Source organism: Mus musculus, chromosome 12 (genome assembly GCF_000001635.26).
Source record: "Mus musculus strain C57BL/6J chromosome 12, GRCm38.p6 C57BL/6J".
Taxonomy (NCBI): Eukaryota; Metazoa; Chordata; class Mammalia; order Rodentia; family Muridae; genus Mus; species Mus musculus.
In genome coordinates, this window is record NC_000078.6 from 70,609,676 (window position 1) to 70,628,481 (window position 18,806).

The 18,806-nt window shown below is 43.4% G+C and overlaps 1 long non-coding RNA gene across 2 annotated transcripts in view; it reads left to right on the top strand.

The window, feature by feature from the left end:
- Positions 1-13,036, top strand: part of Gm40436 — a 32,126-nt gene extending 19,090 nt beyond the window's left edge. The window contains exons 2-3 of one of the 2 annotated variants that reach the window (XR_872797.2): positions 9,090-9,209; positions 12,808-13,036. This is a non-coding gene — a long non-coding RNA (predicted gene, 40436). Of the gene's footprint in view, positions 1-9,089; positions 9,210-9,843; positions 10,538-12,807 lie in introns of those variants that run through there. The other variant, XR_872798.2, reaches the window with a different exon arrangement.
- The last annotated feature ends 5,770 nt before the right edge of the window (positions 13,037-18,806 follow it).

Consider the following 18,806-nt stretch of genomic DNA (forward strand, 5'->3'; position numbering starts at 1 on the left):
ACTCCTGCCACATTCTTGGCTGAGTTGCTGCATGAGAAGTCAAGTTCTGAGTATCAGTTGTCTAAACCCCTGGGGGACCCCACAGCATGGGGCAGCCTACTCTCATGTGCTTCTTTTTGCTCTTGTCTGAACCAGAACCTGACTGTGTGCTTGTGTGACTGCTAGTAGGGAAACATAAACAACATTTGTACAATTCAGAGAGGGCACCAATGACAGATCAAAGAAACTCATCTACCCATGTCTGCCTTAGTGAACCCATAAGTTTGTTGGGGTCACTTATGAGCATATGTGTGAGACATTGTTAATAGCGTGGATAACTCAAAGGTGGCTATGTCACTGAGATGCCTACCCTAGCATAGATGACAAACTCAAAAGCTGTGACCCTGGAGGTCCTCCCACATCTAGGAAGGAACCTCAGCAAGGTTGGGGAGTTTCCTTTTCCCAGTTGTATCTAACCTGGACATAGAAGGGGGTGAGGCTTGCAAAGCTTGTAAATTTAGGTACTTCCTGAGACTTGGAAGTTGTTACTTCCTGAGTTTTAAGGAGTCTCTCTCTGGGCTAGAAAATTTCAATTCATAGGAAGTTGCTATACCATGTGTGAGGTTCTAAATAGTAAGGCTGATCTGCAACAGGAAACAGGTGCCAAGGTAACCTGCCCCATCCATCCCAGAGTTCTCCGTCACCCCTAAACCTTACTCCCCCCAGATACCCCTCACTTCTTTCTCCCTCTTTTCTTCGTTCTTATTTGAAGACCTGGTCTTGCTCTATAGTCCTGGGTGGCCCTGAACTTGCAGTAATGCCCCACTTCCACCTCTGAATGTTGGAGTTACCTACATGCCCAGCCTCCCTTTACTTTATGAAGACATTTCTAAATTGTGTGGAGATGTAGTTTATGTGTCATGATATAACTCCTTCATTATGGCTCTACATGATCACAACAAAGCTGAAATTGTGTCCTGACTTTAAGGTCTGTTGACATATATAGTTCTGTTTGTTATTGTACTAAATGGCCTTTGGAATTATTTTCCCTCACTTAGCATTAGCTGCAGTGATTTACTGAGCACTCGTTATATAATATGCGAAGGACGACAAGTGCTATTTAAGGAGTTATATTTGCACTCTTCTGTCTTCCATGCTATACTTAGAACAAAACTTAACATATAACTGATTAAAGATTCATAAATTAAAAAGTACATAGAAAAAATCAATGGGTGTAAATAAAAACATCTGTGAAGGGGATGTGGGGAACCCACTCAATGAAAGTGGTCTGGAAAGAATTACCCAAGGGTAACTCACACTGAACCAGCTGTTATAATAAAATAGATTGGTAAGAGTGAAAAAGAGTCCCATGCGTGAATCTTTTCACTTCATATTTGGGCAGTATTTTCAGAGATTATGTGATATTGAGCAGACAGATAAGTTTTTTATTCCATTTTTGCACTATAATGGGAGGTAGCTCAACCCCTCTGGAAAGAATAGTCATTCCATGGAATAAGAGGTCATTAATATAACACTAGTATTTCCTTCTGGGATCATGGTAATTCTTTTGCCGGTCTTTTAAAGTTGGCACGACCATGTGATTTGCCACATTGAAGAAGACAAGAGCAGAAGTAGTATGCCTTATAGCAATTTTGGAGGAAAAGATAGCTGTGTTTCCCTTCTTGTATTCTGAAAGACCAACATCTAAGCAGCACAGAAGAAATATGAACATAGACCATCCATGACACTGGGTAACAGAAGGGCCTCCCAAGTGCACACATGGATGCAGATAGACTACGTGTTTAGTAAGTCTGTGCTCCTGAGTTTCTTTCTGCAAGACGTCTTAAGAGCAGGAGTACATAAGAGAAAGCACCAATAGAGTCGTGTCCTGGGCCTGTGCTATGAGGGAAGAGGAACTCTTGGGTCCCCTGGAGTGGGAATTAAGAAGCAGATATAAGTAGCCAGATGTGGATACTGGGAACTGAACTTTGGTCCATCTTAAGACTAGAGAGGCTCTGAGAATCATAAGAGGTACATGAGGCATTGCTTCTGCATGGAGATCCAAACACACTGGAGGAAATGGGCTCTCCTTCAAGGCTATGTGACTTGGGTGCATCCTCCCCTTCAGGCAGACCTGCACCGCCACACCACCACACTTCCCTGTGGGTTTACCGTCTAGACCAGGGGTTCTCAAACTTCCTAACGCAACTCTTTAATACAATTCCTCATGTTGCAGTGACCCCAACTGTAAGTACTCCAAAGAGGAATTTCTGCTTCTCCTTCTTGCAGGACTTAAGAGTCTGCATGTGTTGTATGGTTCTTTAGCAACAACTAAGTATGCTGATAATGAAGAGAACACGTCTTCTGGATCCAGAAAGGAGCGTGTGAGAAAAGACATCTGTCAGCACACTTCCGGCCTCTCTGAGCAGTTAATGTAGCTGTAGATTCCCACAGAACAACTCCCTTCCGTATCTGGTCTCTCCCAGGAGAACAAAAGGTCAGAGTTTTCCTTAACCATGCGGCCCATTTCAGCTTGGCAGAACCAGTTTTTAAAGGAGTCAGGCCTGTGCTCCTTATTCCATAGGCTTTTTCTTTCTGAGGCTCTGCCCTTTGTCCTCACTGGAGGTGGCTTCAGGAGAGTTAGGTGCTTCTGTCTGGTCCAGGCCTTGGTCTTGATCCCTCTCTAGTATCTCGGCCCTTTACTTATCTACTCGAACTCCTAAGCCCCGTAACATCCATCACCTGGATCCTGTCCCTCAGCTCATGGGTTGGAAGCCCTGAGGAGTTCCAGGACTAACTCTCTATGACAGGATCCTCTGTTTCTGTCAGATCCCTGTGACCTGTGTGCCCATGTATCTTCCACCCCTCCTTTAAGCAAGTCTGTCCAATGTTCCATTTCCCCATCCCTTCCATGCAGATGATTCTTTCCCAAGCTCATTCCCTGTGTTCCCAGCTTCCCAGACACCACCTTGCTATCCCTGGTACCCACTGGCCCCTCATCTATAGTATGTCCCAGTCTTGCCCTCTCTCTTTCCATCACTCCTCGCTCAGACCTCAGGACCTTTGCTTCAGATCTTCACTGTATGGATGCATGGGTGATACATCACCATTAAAGGAGGAAAGCTTCGTGAGACGATAAAGGGGTGCCAGGCACCGTGAAATATGGAATTAAACAACTAAAACTCCAGAGTTCAGAATCACCGTAGCCCCCGGCCAGTGAAGGCTTGCCCACAGAGAGCTTCTGTTGCTTTTCTCTTTGGACCCTCAACTAGCAATGAAGACCTTAGTTGTGAGGCCAGTGTCAAGAAGGATGGAGTCTGATACCAAGTCTAATGTCCTCTTGCTTATTCTTGTCTTGATCTTAGAGCTGACAGCAAAATTAGAGAGCCCAATGTGGCAGCAAGAAAAATGGACCTAGAATATTGGATCTGAATTGTACTTAGCCCACTGAAGCATGGAATAATTGCTTTTTGTTTTGTTTTGTTTTTTGCCTTCTTCAACCTTCTTCTCTTCCCAGGAATTAAGGCCTAAATTCCTATTCAAATTATAAATCATGTCTTTTTTTTAAAGGAAGGTTAAAAGAGTCGGTTTCTAAGACCTGGCTGGTATGTATCTTTTTTACTTGAGACTGAGAATCTTTTAATAGCAGTGCTTATAGCAGAATGACAAATAGGTTTTTCCCATGAGCCAGATCCGGTTTGGTTTCCTACGCCCAGTGATACTGTAGCCAAAGGTCCTAATCTATGAATGATGCAACAGATGCACAGATGCAGGAAGGGAGCGAGGGGCACACATGTTCTTCAATTTGATCAGCACATGGTTATCAGGCACTTTGATAATCACGAGGAAAAATGGTCCACAAAAGACAGGAACAATTTGGCTCCATGTGTCTGCTAGTTATGTGAAGAAGAAAGAGATTAATTATGAAGATATGATGAGTCTTATGATACGGAGAGTACTAAGTACTCTGGGAATAAACCAGGAATAGGATAGGGAAACACAGCCATACAAAGTGACACGTTTATCTCCACTTTTATTTATGCACAAAATAAGACTTAGAAAACTAATTTGTTCAGGACCCCACACTGGCAGAAGAGTAAAAGTTGCAGAATTAGCCTTCTTCGCTGAGATAGTCTTACTTCAGATCTCCTGCTCCTGTGTTGTTGTGTGCATTCAGACGTTAGCACGAATCAGTAAACAGTGCACACAATTTAGTATGGGCTAATGCCCAGGAGGTGAGGTGGTGGCTCCAACCTTGGCCATACATTTAAAATCACTTGGGGATCCAGGTAATGTGTGAACAACTGTATTCCAGAACTGCTATAAAGAAATGACTCTTGGACTTCCAGTGTGCCCTCTCCTAGTTCTGAATTTGAGGGTCTGTCTACCATATCTGTATATCTCAGTATGGTCCTTGTATGTCAGATATACACGACTGATAACTTGGTTACCAGCCCCTTAGTTTGTAAATTCTCTGAATAATAGGGTTATATTAAAGATTCCTGCCTTAATTAGTGAATTTTCTTATTACTGTGACACAAGGTAGCTACTGACTTATACTTTCAGAAAAAGTGACAAAGTCTATTATGGGGGTGTCCAGGCTTAGGGACTGAAGTGGCTTGGCCAGTGGCAGTGGAGACTTGCATTGACAGCTGCTCAGGAAGCAAAGAGGGCTAGACACGGACTTGGTGTGACCTATGGCCCTCAAAATTCTACCCCTAGGAGTCAAAGTCTGCCAGTTGAGGCCTTGAGCTGGACCCTCGGTTCCACAGCTTAGAGCTTTATAAATACCAGATGGATACCATCACCAATTGTTCAAACACCAGAGCCTGTGGGGGAATGTTCCATATCCAAACCACAATGACCAGATCGCTCTCCTCTGTACTAACACTAGATATGAAAAGCAAGACCCTGGGCTTCCAGTCTCCATCTTTTAGTGCAAGACAGCAATTCTCAACCTGTGAGTCGGGACCCTTTAGGGGTATTTACATTATTATCCATAACAGTAGCAAAATTACAGTTATGTAGTAGCAATGAAAATACTTTTATGGTGGGGGGGTCATCACAACATGAGGAACTGCATCTGGAAGGTTGAAAACCACTGCTGTAATAAGATAAAGCATGTGGGGATTGTGGGATAGTGGTGGGGTATAAATATTAGTGGCCAGAGGATACACTGTGGTGGAAGAATGATAGCCACAAATTCTTTAATAACTCTGTCACTAAGAGACGGAATTTAGTTCTCTTCCTTGTAGATCTGGAAAGTCTGTTGGTATTAGCCAGTGGAGACCTGCCAGATATAGTTGTGGGATAACCAGGGACTACCTTAAAAGGAAGAGCAGTTTTCACCAGTTTCTAGGGCTCTGAACTACACCAATAAGAAGCCTGGTACACGGGAAGACAATGAGATATACTCTGGTACTACATGGGCAGAAGAGCACAGGGACAACCAGAACACAGGCTCTTATTACCCTGATGGCATAGAACAGGGATCCTCCAAACCAATCTAGCTGTCACCGGATACCCCCACTGTGTGATCACAACTGACACTACACAGAGAAAAATCACCTTGCTCAAATTCCTGTCCGTCAAAATCATGAGGCCCACAAAAGGCACTGTTGGCTAGTAGGTGCTGTGGTCCCAAGTAAACACTTCCATGTGGCGACAGACATCTCGGGTGTGCAGAGGACACCACTCGGCCTCCCATTTCACATTCCGTGGTTTCATGGGTTTTGTTTGTTCGCTTTCTATGCTTTTCAAGACAGGATTTCTCTGTGTAACAGCCCGAGCTGTCCTGGAACTCACTCTGTAGACGGTGTTCACAGAGATCCACCTGCCTCTGCCTCCCTAGCACTGTAATTAAAGGTATGCGCCACCTCTACATGGCTGGTTTGTGAATTTTTGATGAGATCCAGCACTGGGCGCCTTGGTCTTTAGGCCTGGATCTGACAGCAATGCCCCTATGTCCTTGAGCAAGCACTACCTCTTCACCTGGTCTTATTTTTGACATTTGCCAAATGAGACTGTGACACTAAACCTTTGAGTTTCCCTTCATCCATGGCATCTTGTGGCAGTCAGCATATATGATCAATAGTAAGTACTAATGCGGAAGGATATTTTCACAGGAAACTCAGAACACACCAATCTCTTCCTGACTATCACTGCCTCAGTCCAGACTCTGACCCAACACCTAGGAGCCAATAGTTTTGTGTAATAGTTTCAGGCACCTCACTTCCTGGGTGGGGACACACCCTGTGAATGCAAATAGCTCAAGACTAAAAGGAGAGAGGGAGAGGGAGGAATAAAACTGGGCTCAGCGCCCATCCATTCATTCCACAAAACTCTTGTGTTGCATGAGGATGGGGCAAAGGATGTATCGGGGCCACGGGCTCTTCTGGTGGACTGAGAAGAGTAAGGAAATTCATCCTGTGTAAGTCTGGACTTGCAGCTCAATAACAAATCCATCTGTGAGATGGTCCGAATTTACCCACTTGGCCTTCGTGACATGTCAAAGGCAGAAAGAAAGCGTTCTTTGTGTGGAAGGCTGAGATCTGCACTGTCCCAGGACTGTAAATATAGCTGCTTACTTCCTGAAGCTCCAGTTAGTCCCTGGTGACCTTTCCCAAAGTATTCTTTTTCTGGTTTCCATTAATAGCTCCGGCCCTAAGTCACTACTGTTGACAATGTGCATGGCAGTGTATTGAAAGAAGGAACACTGCAGCTTGGTGCAACTTGGAATTGTTTGTTCAAGCCTTTAGCTTTAAAATTGAGACATATCCTTGTGCAGAAGGTTCACGGGGTCCTAGCAGTTCAAAGTCAAAGGCAGGCTCCTAACGTGCCCTGGAGCATCATCAAAAGAACAGTCCTCAGCTCCCTTCCCCCCATAAATCAAACCCAAAGATCCCCAGGAAGAGCATTTCTCTAATCTTCCCCTTAAATACAAGAAGCATCAATACAAAACATGACCCGCGTGGTGTTTCCTCCCCTTGGGTGGCAGCTGCTAGAATGCAACCCTGCCTTCTGTATTCAAGAGATCTTTTATTCCCAGCTGCTCAAGCCAAGCCACAAGGCTTGAAGGAATGCTTGGGATGTTGTGACTGAGGGCACAAAGAATCCGTGGTGTGGCTCTGAAATAGGGGCAGCTCTAGAGCAAAGAGCTAAAAGAACCAGGGATTGGGCTTGTATTCCTATTCCTCTCTCCCTCTCTCCCTCTCTCCCTCTCTCCCTCTCTCCCTCTCTCTCCCTCTCTCCCTCTCTCCCTCTCTCCCTCTCTCCCTCTCTCCCTCTCTCCCTCTCTCCCTCTCTCCCTCTCTCCCTCTCTCCCTCTCTCCCTCTCTCCCTCTCTCCCTCTCTCCCTCTCTCCCTCTCTCCCTCTCTCCCTCTCTCCCTCTCTCCCTCTCTCCCTCTCTTCCTCTCTCCCTCTCTCCCTCTCTGTATATGTGTGTGTGTGTTCACAATGGTACATACATATGCTGGCTCTGGTCTCAAAGTATTCTTTGAATTTTTTTTTAAGACAATTAAAGGTTTTGTTGTCAACATCTAATCTAGAAGAGTCTCAGAATGACTCATTGGGCACTGGGCCATCATACCTGTGGCTAGCCAAGTTCAGTGAGAAAATTTTAGAATTAGAGAAAGGAGGCTGTGCCTTTCTTATTAATGGCTAAGCCATTGTCCCTGATAAGAGATTTTTAAAGTTTGCAAATAGGAAACGGGACACTCCAGCTGGGACTCTTTCTAAAGAGGACTCCTTATTTCACTTGATATTGAGCAATTTGGGTATGCCAGGGGCACCAACAGAAGTTGTTTTTCCGAAAAATATTCATAATCGATTTTCAATTTATCCTCTCTACAAAAGGAAAAGTTCCCCATAATATCACCTGGCATGGATCGGGTAGGTTTGAAGGATTTTTGTTCCCCTTGAAGTCAGAGACACCACCACACACCTGGGAGGTCTTTTGATGTGGCCAGTGCTTGCATACTTGGTGCCTCTTTCAAACCTACATTTCTAGGAAAAGTGAATGTGAGTTTATGGTTCATGGTCCATAGCTGAAACATCATGGGTTTAGATGACATACAGCTGGTGACATAAAGGACAGATACAGATACAGACACAGACACAGATACAGAGATAGATAGATAATAGATAGATAAATAGATAGATAGGGATATAGGTAGATTTATAGAGATATAGATTATCCTGTTGTCCTTGTTCAAATCTTCCCAGTTCTTACTAATCTATTACTGAGAAGAGACACTGATTGATAGGAGGAGGAGGAGGCTCAGTGGACCTAGTCCAGCTCAACTTCTGGCCCTACCACATGCCCATAGATGCTACCTAACATGAGGGTCCCTGAACAGTACTTACAAGTCCCAAGATTGATTTTCCTCCTGATGAAGAGGAAAGAGTCTACCTCCCTTTTACAAACAGAGAAGTAGAGGAATTAACAACAATCTGGTACGTGAGGTCATTTGGCTTTGACCTTTGTTGAATGTTGAATTGAGCAACTTCTCCCAGTGTGAGAGATGAGCACTGAAGTCTAAAATCCAAACGTAAAGACACTCAGAGCTTACGTTAATGGTTAGCTTGGTGATTTCTACATAACACACAGACCTTACTCTTAAGCATTTTGCAAAAATGGTTCTTATTGATACAGGAGACCAAAAAAATAACCAAGGCCTTGAATACATAGATCCCAGAGACTGCTCAGAATACCAATAATGCAAAACTGTAGGATGGAGGTCTCAGACAGCCTCCAAAATGAGTGTTAAGTCTGTCTGCCCAGTATGGTTGGTACACAGATAGGGCCCAAAAGGCATTCAAGTCTGAGGCTTCCATGTCTGCAACTCAGTTGAACCAGGGCCCATCCTGGAGCAAGGTGTGAAGAATCTGAGCCCCTTTATTGCTGGAGTCTGCATTGATGGATAGATGACTCACAAGCAATGGTGTAACAATGAGCTTTGATGTAGGAAAGTTATTTACATTCCTCATTATAGGAATGCAATACTGAGATATCGTTTTATGCCTACTGGATTGGCAAGCAAATGTTACTTTTAATGACATTGCTTTTGTGACATTGAGTATAAATTGTGCTCATGTGTATTACCTGTAGGAATTTAAACTGGAGCAATCTTGCTGCAGAGAAATCTGTCCCTTGCAAGGTGGCAGAGGAACATCCTATTCCGCAAAGCAACCCCACTTTAGAAGTCCTTCCCAGAAGACATCCCCAATGGTAAGAAAGTACATTACACAAGATCATTTGTGGCAGCACTGCTTATAGTTGCAAAATATGACAAACAATCTACATGCCTACAAATGCAAGAAGCCTAACTCAGCTTTGGCTCATCCATGTATGCAGTACTATGTAGCTAAAATCAAAAGCATAATGAAGAGTGTCTGCAGAGTGACAGGTACTGATGGTCCAGGATATAGTGTTAGTTGTAAAAAGCAAAATGCAAAGAATATCTATAGTATACTACCCTTTGGGTAAGAAAACGGAGGCCAATAAGGCATGTACAGACATAGGCTCATTGGTATGTATAATATACAAGGAAAAAAACTTCCTGGTTACTTGTAGGATATGTAAGAAAATAGAAAGGGAAGACTGGGAAGTGAGAATGGAGTACTAAGGAAAAAGGTACTGGCAGCTCTACTCTGAGTATACTAAAGATGGATAGATAGATAGGTAGATAGATAGATAGATAGATAGATAGATAGATAGATAGATAGATAGATGTATGATACTCATCTGTTTGTCCAGCTACATGAATGTACCTCTCATCTCCTTTCCTTTCACTTGCTGTCACAAAACTCTGACCAAAAGAAACTTAGAGGAAGAAAGAGTTCATTTCATCTTATACTCGCAGGTCATAGTCCATCACTGAGGAAAATCAGCGCCAGAACTCAAGGCAGGAGCCTGAAGGCAGGACTGCTTGACATTCCATGAAGCAATACCACTCTGGGGCTCTCACTCACAGCCAGGGAAGTACAACTCTGGAGAGTGCTGCTTGCTAGCTGAGTCACTCAGGCTCATGCTTAGCCAGCCTCCTTATAGAGACAGCATAGGACTGCCTGCCCAGGGAATGGTAACACCTACAGTGGACTGGCCCCTCCTATATCAGTTAGTAACTAAGACACTCTCTCACAGATAAGCCCACAGAGAAACCTGAAAAGATAACCATCCAATTGACACTTTTTATTTTTTTTTCTTCCAGTGATTTTAGGCTCAAGTAGATTGTTGGTGCTAACAAGGACACTCCTTCTTCCAAGTAGTAATTTAAACCTAACTGCTGAGTGGGGAGAATTCAAAATAAATCAAAATAGCGAGGACTAACTAATGACCACTGGAAAATAGTATTGTGACTATATACGTATGTATGCCAAAGGCCTTTGCAAAAAAGGTTTAAGTACAAATACTATAATACCCTACAGGTGTTGGTAAGTATATATTTTGGGGGATTTGGTTGAGCAATTCTGAAAGTGATTTCTTGTGTGTCTACTAAGATTGAAAAGATAAGTAAATACATTGTGAATAATGAAAGCCACATTTCTAAGCACAAGAAATTACAAATAAAAAAGAGAGAAAACTAGGATGGATGGATAGATAGATAGATAGATGATAGATAGATAGATAGATAGATAGATAGATAGATAGATAGATGATAGATGGATGGATGGATAGATAGATAGATAGATAGATAGATAGATGATAGATGGATGGATGGATAGATAGATGATAGCTAGATGATAGATAGATAGATAGATAGATAGATAGATAATAGATAATAAATAGATGATAGATGAGATAGATGATGGATGAATGGATGAATAGATAGATAGGAGGTGTCAACATAGTTAAGGATTCTTATTTTGTGTATGTAGATAACATAAAGGAATTGACAGGAAGTGGCTCCTCAATGGTTTTATAAACTGCAAAAGTAACAGCTTTTAATCACACCTGGCTGGGATCACCACTTTGTCTTTCCCTCCAGCATAGGTCACTTATGTCACAGGTTGTAGAAAAGGCTGTCAGGATTTTTGAGTCCCGGTTCAATAGAAGTTGGATGGGTTTATTAGGGTGTATTTGTAGATTTTATACCCCCTTCTGTATATTATGAAATTATTGCTTACTTAACCAGAGAGAGAAATCTTTAAGAAATATCCCAATTAAGTGTCCTAACTTTACATTCTTTCTTAAGGAACATCCCAACAATGATCAGTTGTATAGGCATCAGACTACTAAAAATTTTAATCTATTACCAGATTAAGACTAATGTTTGGTGGGAGAGCCAGTTAGCAATGTTATAATAAGAAACTAAGCGGGGAAAATTCCCTCCTTAATAAATGTAAACAAAAGACAAGAGATATAATATATAGATTAATAGCCACCAAACTTTAGATCCTAAAGCCATCAATTGTTTTGATGTGTTTATGATAATTGGTGTCAGTTGTAATGACCTTGAGTTATGGAGAAATACTTAAGCTATTGGATGAATGCCAACAAAAAATGCACAGAAGTATATAGTTCACTTTTAGAGCTGTTTACGTGTTTAGAATTAAAATGTTGGTTTTTATACATCTAAATAAATCTTCAATGACCCAGAAAGCATGCTTAATAATAATGATTATAAAAAGGGTTTAAGTAGCCTGGATTTCATTTAGATTTGGCTAGGTAAATCTTGAAGAGTAGATTATATTCTTAATCTAAGAATCAGGAGTGTTGGACCATTTTGTTGAACCAAACTTACTTTGACCTCGAGATAATTTTCTAGCAATTTTCTCAGGCACAGCCACCAGCAAAACAGGCCATTCTCAGAAAGTATTGGAGAACTAAGACTTCTCACTAAAGATGCATTACTGAGTTCGATTAGTGTCAAGGATGAGCAGTAGGTCACTCAGAGAGCAAGGCAGCAAGTACAAGAGGAGAGAGTTAACATGTATTGGGTACTCAAGACAGCAAGAGGGAGAGGGGGAAGGGGAGGGGGAGGAGTGAAGGGGGAGGGGGAGGGGGAGGGGGAGAGGGAGAGGGAGAGGAGAGAGTTTACATATATTGGGTAGTTACAGAGTTAACATGTATTGGGTACTTACAACGTGTTAAGCAACTTGCCAGCCATTACTGCATGCTAAGTGCACACTTGGCTTAACTATCCCAGTAATTTATTAGTCCTGTTCTCACCTGATGAGACTGGGGTCCATAAAAGGTTAAGTAATTCATCCATGCTCAGAGAACTTCTCACCCCTGCTCCATTAATGATTTTACTTTCGGGTCCTTGTCATGGAAAATGTTGGTATATTATAGATCTTAGGCCTTTTTGGCCTCTGCACTTGATACTGGTTGGGGTACCCCATTCCTAGAAATGACACCAAAACTGTTTTCAATATTACCAATATCCCTGGTGGGGTTACAAGGGGATCCTCTTTGATTGAGAGCCTTGCTTACCAGCAGGGGGTGATTTTCTGCTTCCAATTAAATCCTTTGGCCCATGGCCTCCTCGCTGTTGTGCCTCTTACAGCCATGTTGGTATTCACAGTGCTCTGTTGACCTTGCTTAGCACTCCAAACACTGCTTCTACATTGCTCACATTCCTACGTTCCCACACTTCAGCAGTAGCTCAGCCCCTCCTGGAGAACTCTGTATCCTATCAATATTCCATAACACTCTGTCTAACCCCAGTCTCTCCCTAGTCAGGTCCCAGTTTCACCAGACTTGGCATCCAATCTCCATAGACTGGGATTTGCCGTTGAGGCTGTCTCTTAGTCCTGCGAAAGATGGATGATAGTGTCTACACTTTTTATCTTTCAGTCTTCTTAAATTGTATTTGGCTTTACAGGAGCAACTTGCAAGACAATAACTCTGCCCTTTGATCTTCACCACCTGGGCACTTCAAGCCATTTTTACCTCCGTGGCAGAGGCAGAGCTAAGAAAGAACGTGTTTCAACATAAGCTGATGTACCGAGAGCTTTGGTCTCCCCCATCTCTCCTCCTGCACTGGGACATGATGAAAGCCAAACCGACTACACAGACCTCTTAGGACCAGAGCACTTCAGAAAAGCACACTAAACACCTTGTGGGAATAATGTAAGATAATGATGTAAACTTATCTTGAAGACTGCCATAAATAAAGTGATATTAAATGTGCCTGATAATTATATACTACTTAATGGCATAATTAATCTGTTCTATCTCTATCTACTCTCCTCTCTGAGCACCTTTTCCAAACATCCTACCATCAGATGTTTTCCAAACATTAGACATCCCGCGGAGTGGAGGTGGGGTGCCTCTTCCTGGGGTAGTCTGTTTTCATATACGTTGTCCTGAAGAGCACACTAAATGCCTTCATATATTTAAATGTCTTAACAGCTTTTATGGATGCTGGTGACTTTAACAATTCTTTTTTTGGTCTTAGTGGATTCTTTTAGGGGAGTAGGGTGTGGGCCTAGACTGGCTCTTTCTTTCTCCCTTCCCTCTTCTCCACCCCTTCCTTGCCTTGTCTGTCCCTCCTCAATTCTCTCTTCTTTCTCTCTTTTCTCCCTCCCCACTCCCATACACACACACACACACACACACACACACACACACACAAATGCACTGCTGCCTCTTTTTTTTTTCAACATCCTTTCAAGGGTTTTTAATTCTGTACCTTGAGAAATAATAATTTCAGTAATTGGCCGGCACAGTGCTAATTACATGGGCCTCCAGAGGGGCAGCTAATCTTGAGACTTGCACATAATAAACTAAATGGCCCCGTGAGCTTTCCTGTCTCAGATTTCACTCTGGAAACTCCTCAAATCTCTGCATTTATTTGCCTTAAGTTTTACTGTCTTGTAATTGTTAACGATTATCTCTCATATTCCCCCATCCCCTCCCTCCACAAACAGTATAAGCTCCTTAGGGCAGAAGCTATGCCTTTCAGATTTATACCATTATAGGGATTGCTTGATAAATATTTGTTGACATGCTTGGGATATTGACTCTACAGGGTCATCTCACCACCATGACTTGTAGTTTATCACCACTGGACACTTCTTCTTCAAGGCTGTTCTTCATGGTAATTACATGCCAGAACTCTTTAGGGTAACCATTTTGGTATAACAGGCAATGAATTTTTGTTTGTTTGTTTGTTTAACCTTAGAAAAGAAAAGCTGTGGGTCATGATCCCAACAGGAGTTGCATATCAGATATTTACCTTACAATTCATACCAGTAGCAAAATTACAGTTGTGAAGTAGCAACAAAATAATCTTATGGTTGGGGGTCACCACAACATGTGGGACTGTATTAAAGGGTTGTAGCACTAGGAAGGTTGAGAGCCACTACTCTGGGTGTGAAATAGATAATTCACCTGCTTCTCTGAGGATGTGTTCTGCTGTTTTCTCAGCTGATTTCTGCTGGAAGAATCAGCAAATGGTTTTAACGGTCCCCCACCATGGTCAATGGGGTTGGGCTAGTGAAGGCCCAGAGAATGCAATCCAGTGCCCACTGTCTGCAGAAGGCTTAGCCCCTCCTCCTAACCTAGATGTAAGATATAGTCACTGCTCTAAGAAATGAAGGTGTGTTCTCTGTCATTCAATCAAGCTTCCAGATCTGTTGTACCAGGACACCCTAAGGTTGGACCAAATCTCCTCTTCAGATCTTGTTTCTTCATAGGCAAGAAAGCTGAAGGAGAAAGGACACACAACAAGGAGAACTTGCAAAGCATGCCCAAGGCATGCAGATTTCTTATGTCTACTCCCTGCTCCTCATCTGTTTATGTTCTCTGAGTGTCGAGATGAATGTGACTCAGCTGTGATACACCAAAAGATGAGGCAGCAATTGAGCCCTTACGCTCTCCCTCAGCATATGGCAAGCTTTGTGGCTGCCAAACACAGATGAATGCAAAACCTTTTGTTTCAGAAAACCAAGGCTCACTCTGCCGGGCTGGCACTGGACATGATGTCTTCAGGGTGTGGCCAGGAAGACACTCTGAGTTGTCCGGCCAACAGGATGTCTACAATGTGATGATTTGGTCCCTTGTTTGGAAAGCCTTACCTCACTGCCAATTCAGTCTCCATCTTCCAGAGAAACTATAGAAAAGACTTTCCCCCCGTTCATGCGAAGCAGCTTCCCCTTTAAAAATAAACACTGAAGCGTTTCCTCAGACATCTGTGGATCCCAGAAGCCAGGTTCTCTCCCACAAACAAGATTGGATAAAGGCGCCTGCTTTCTTTTTGTGCAGAAAATCTGATGCATACGTTTGAGGTGGGTGGAGAAGAATGAATTATTTCCCTTTAAATTGTGACTTTTATCTAAGAGAGTGGTGTTTTTTCTTTTGATTTTCTTTTTCTCCTACTCAGTCTTGGCCCTGTTGGCAAGAAACCTAACGATAACTTTGGTGCTCTGAAAACCTGATATTATTTCCTGAGATTCTCCTCCTGAGGCTGGGAAGCAAAGATGAGCACTGGCTCATGGACACATCAGAGCTGGACCCTGTAGGAAATTAGATTCTGCTTCTACTGTTTGGCCTTTCCTGTTTTCCCTGCAATCTCTGAGGCACTGAGCCCATCAGCACTGTGGACGGTCGGTCATCTGGTACAATGCTAGCTGTCCGTGGAGAGGCTGGTGGAGAGCAGGACAGGAGGTGGAATTTGCCATCCTCTGGTAGCATGCAGAGTACCTGCGAGCACCGTACATGCCAGGAAGGATGCAGGCTCTAGCTAGGCATCAGCCCAGCTTCTCTGTGTTCCGTGAAATATAAAGTTTGCTTTAGCAATAGGGCCTTACCATTAGTTTGTGCAGTTTCATATACTGTAACTAAGCTTAGAAGTAGCAGAATTAAGATTCAAACATGAAATGACAGGTTCTAAAGTCCATCTTTAACTTCCACAGTTGTAGATGTCAGCGTGGGACTAACACTGTGATATGAGTTTCAGAAGACAGCTAGCTAGCATTGCTAAGATGTTTATATTTTCTAGGAAAAACATGGTCTGCATATCAACTGGACTGTAGGTGGGGTAACTCAGGTTGCTTCCTGGGTGTGCAAGGCTGTTGGGGGTTGGTATAGCGCTGTTATATATTCAAATGCTAAATATTGGCCCCCAAGATTGATCACCCTCTCCCACATTCACCAAGTGATGCTATGTAAACCCTGCTCCACAGTTGAAAGTTAACTGGTTAATAAACGTTTAGAGTCTGTGATTGGGCAGTATGGAGAGAAAGGCAGGACTTGAGGCTGGAGTGAAGGGTCTCAGGAGAGACCAAAAGAAAAAAAGGAAACCAAGGAAGGAAGCAATTGCCATGAGAGGCAATTGACCATGAGCATATGGCCAGGAGAAACAGCAAGTGACAAGGGACCTATGGCTGGGATGTAAATTAGAATAGCGCTAAAACCCACCCAATCTTGTAAATAAAATACCTGGATTGTGTGTCTTTATATGAGCTAGATCAAAATAATTCCTTTTACACGTGGCCATTGGTTCCATTTGGGGGCAAATGTACGAATGAGAGAAGGTAAAACATGCTTGGATGGATGGTTCTGATGGTGCCTAAGAGTATGCAAGGGAGCAACGCAGGCGGGGCTGACCCTGCCGAGGGGGCTGGCCCTGCTGTCTTGCATGCACCTATGGGAAGAGGTTGGGGCTGCCCACATCAGGTCCTAGCTTTTAGACCTGAGTCCACAGTGCATCCAAAGGAAAATGAGTTTCAAATGCATGCAACATGTTTATCATTTTGCTTATTCCTTCAGAAATGTGAGTGAATGTCTAGCTACCATGCATGTGCTAGTACCACACACTCTGGGTGATTGTCATCAAGGTGCTGTAATGAAGGGAGTCACAGTGCAGTACAATGTTCTCTGTGATTGGCAAGCACCATGCCTGATCCTGGCAATTTAGGTTCTTCTAATATTTTATAGTGTTCTATTCCCCTATGGCTGGACACAATGAGGTCAGATATCCAGAACCCAAAGGAACTCCTTGCAAATTGTATCTTGTTGCATTTTCCTGTGGTGAGGACTGCAAAAGTATTCATGAGCCAAGGTTGCACAGGGGCCAAGAGGAGTAGCAGCCAGGTCATATTAGAGTGTGGGGAGAAGTGGGGGGCTCTGCATAAGAGTTGCCTCTGTAGACCAGGTCCTTGATGTCTTCAGAAGCCACATAGTTGTATTCCATAGGGACCTGTTCAGCCCTGATATCCCGATGGCAATGCTTGCAAAAGTTCTTGCAGAGAGCGCAAGCCTGAACAGCAGGAGGAAGCTGCACTCCCTGGGTGCAGACAGGAGATGTGCTTGTTACAGCTCAGTTTCTGCTTCTACAATGCACACTGTGATGAGAGGATGGAGAGCTACTTAGGGAGGGAAGGGTTTGTGGCTTATACTTCCATGCCACCGTATGTCACTGAGAGAAGTCAGGGCAGAAATTCAAGCAGGAGCTGAAGCAGAAATCATAGAGGAAGACCGCTTACTGGTTTGCTCTCCTGGGCTACTTGCCTTATGCAAGCTAGGTCAACCTGCCTAGGGATAGTATCACCCAGAGTGGACTGGGTCCTCCTCCATTCAAAGGCAAAATCTCATCATCATCATCATCATTATCATCATCATCATCAAGAAATTGTTCCACAGACAGGCCAATCTGATGAGGCAATTTTTCAGCTGAGGCTCCTTCTCTCCTTATGTGTGAAGTTGACCACTGAGATCAGCCATCTTGATACTCCATTGTTATCTGTTGCCTGAACTTGCCTCGGAACTCTGTATGCACCTTAGGTCCCCTTTCTGAGCACCCTATCTGCAGACCACTCAACAGGACAGACAGACAGACATGCAGATCATGCCTTAGATGGGGCCACCAAGCTGGCGGGTTAAGGAGGGCTGACATCCTGCTCACCGCCCACACTCACAACACTGAGTAAAAGTGGGAGCTAGGGTCTTCTCGTTTGAACAAGTGGCCACAGCTGGCTGCAACAGCCCTTCTCCACTGCCTAAACCTTGCTTTTCTGTCTGGATCCAGATCTAGTTATGTGTTATTGGCTTCATGCACAACTCCTATGACTACCACCCAGGCACAATCAATCAATCAATCAATCAATCCTTCCTTCCTCAGCACCTTGCTTATAACCACCATAATACTTCCCATGGCTCTAGACTGTTTTAGAGCTGCTTTGGTGAGCTCATGGCGCTAGCTTGGCAGTTACACGCTTCCTGGAAGGCATCATTGCCTCGGGTTCTCTCGCTGTTGTCATGGTAAAGCTAGCTTCATTGTCCTGCTATCTGCTTGAAGGCAGTGGGTTTTTTCTCTCTGGCTGCTTTTACAGTGACCTCTCCACCTTGGCATTTGCATGTTCACTGCGAGAGGTTATTTCCGAAGCCGTTTGTTGTGTCTGTTTGGAATTTTAAAGAATAATTGATGTTTGAAAAAAAATCCTCAGTGATCATCTCTTTGAATATTGCTTCCTCCTTCTCCCGTCTAGAATTTTATTTTAGACTCCCTACTTAAATACATGGTAGAAATTCTTATTTTATCTTCTGTCTGATTTTGGCCATTAAAAAAAATCTTTTCACTGCCTTATGTGCCTAGGTTGTGTGATGGATACCTCATTCGGCCACCATACTTCAGTCTCCTGCTCTGTATTTCAGGTGTCTGATTCTGTGCAGTAAATCTGTCATCTCCTCAGGGTGAAGGTGTTGCATCTCTTTCATTTCCAGCGTCTGTCGGTAGCCAGTGTCTGTGAAGCATTTGCTAAAATGAATTGGCTGGAGGCTCTTAAGCTGTTCTCCCTGTGTAACTAAGACTGGAAATACATTCTTAAAGACAAACCAGTTATCCAATGGCAAGGAGAGAAGGTTCGAGCGTACCCTAAT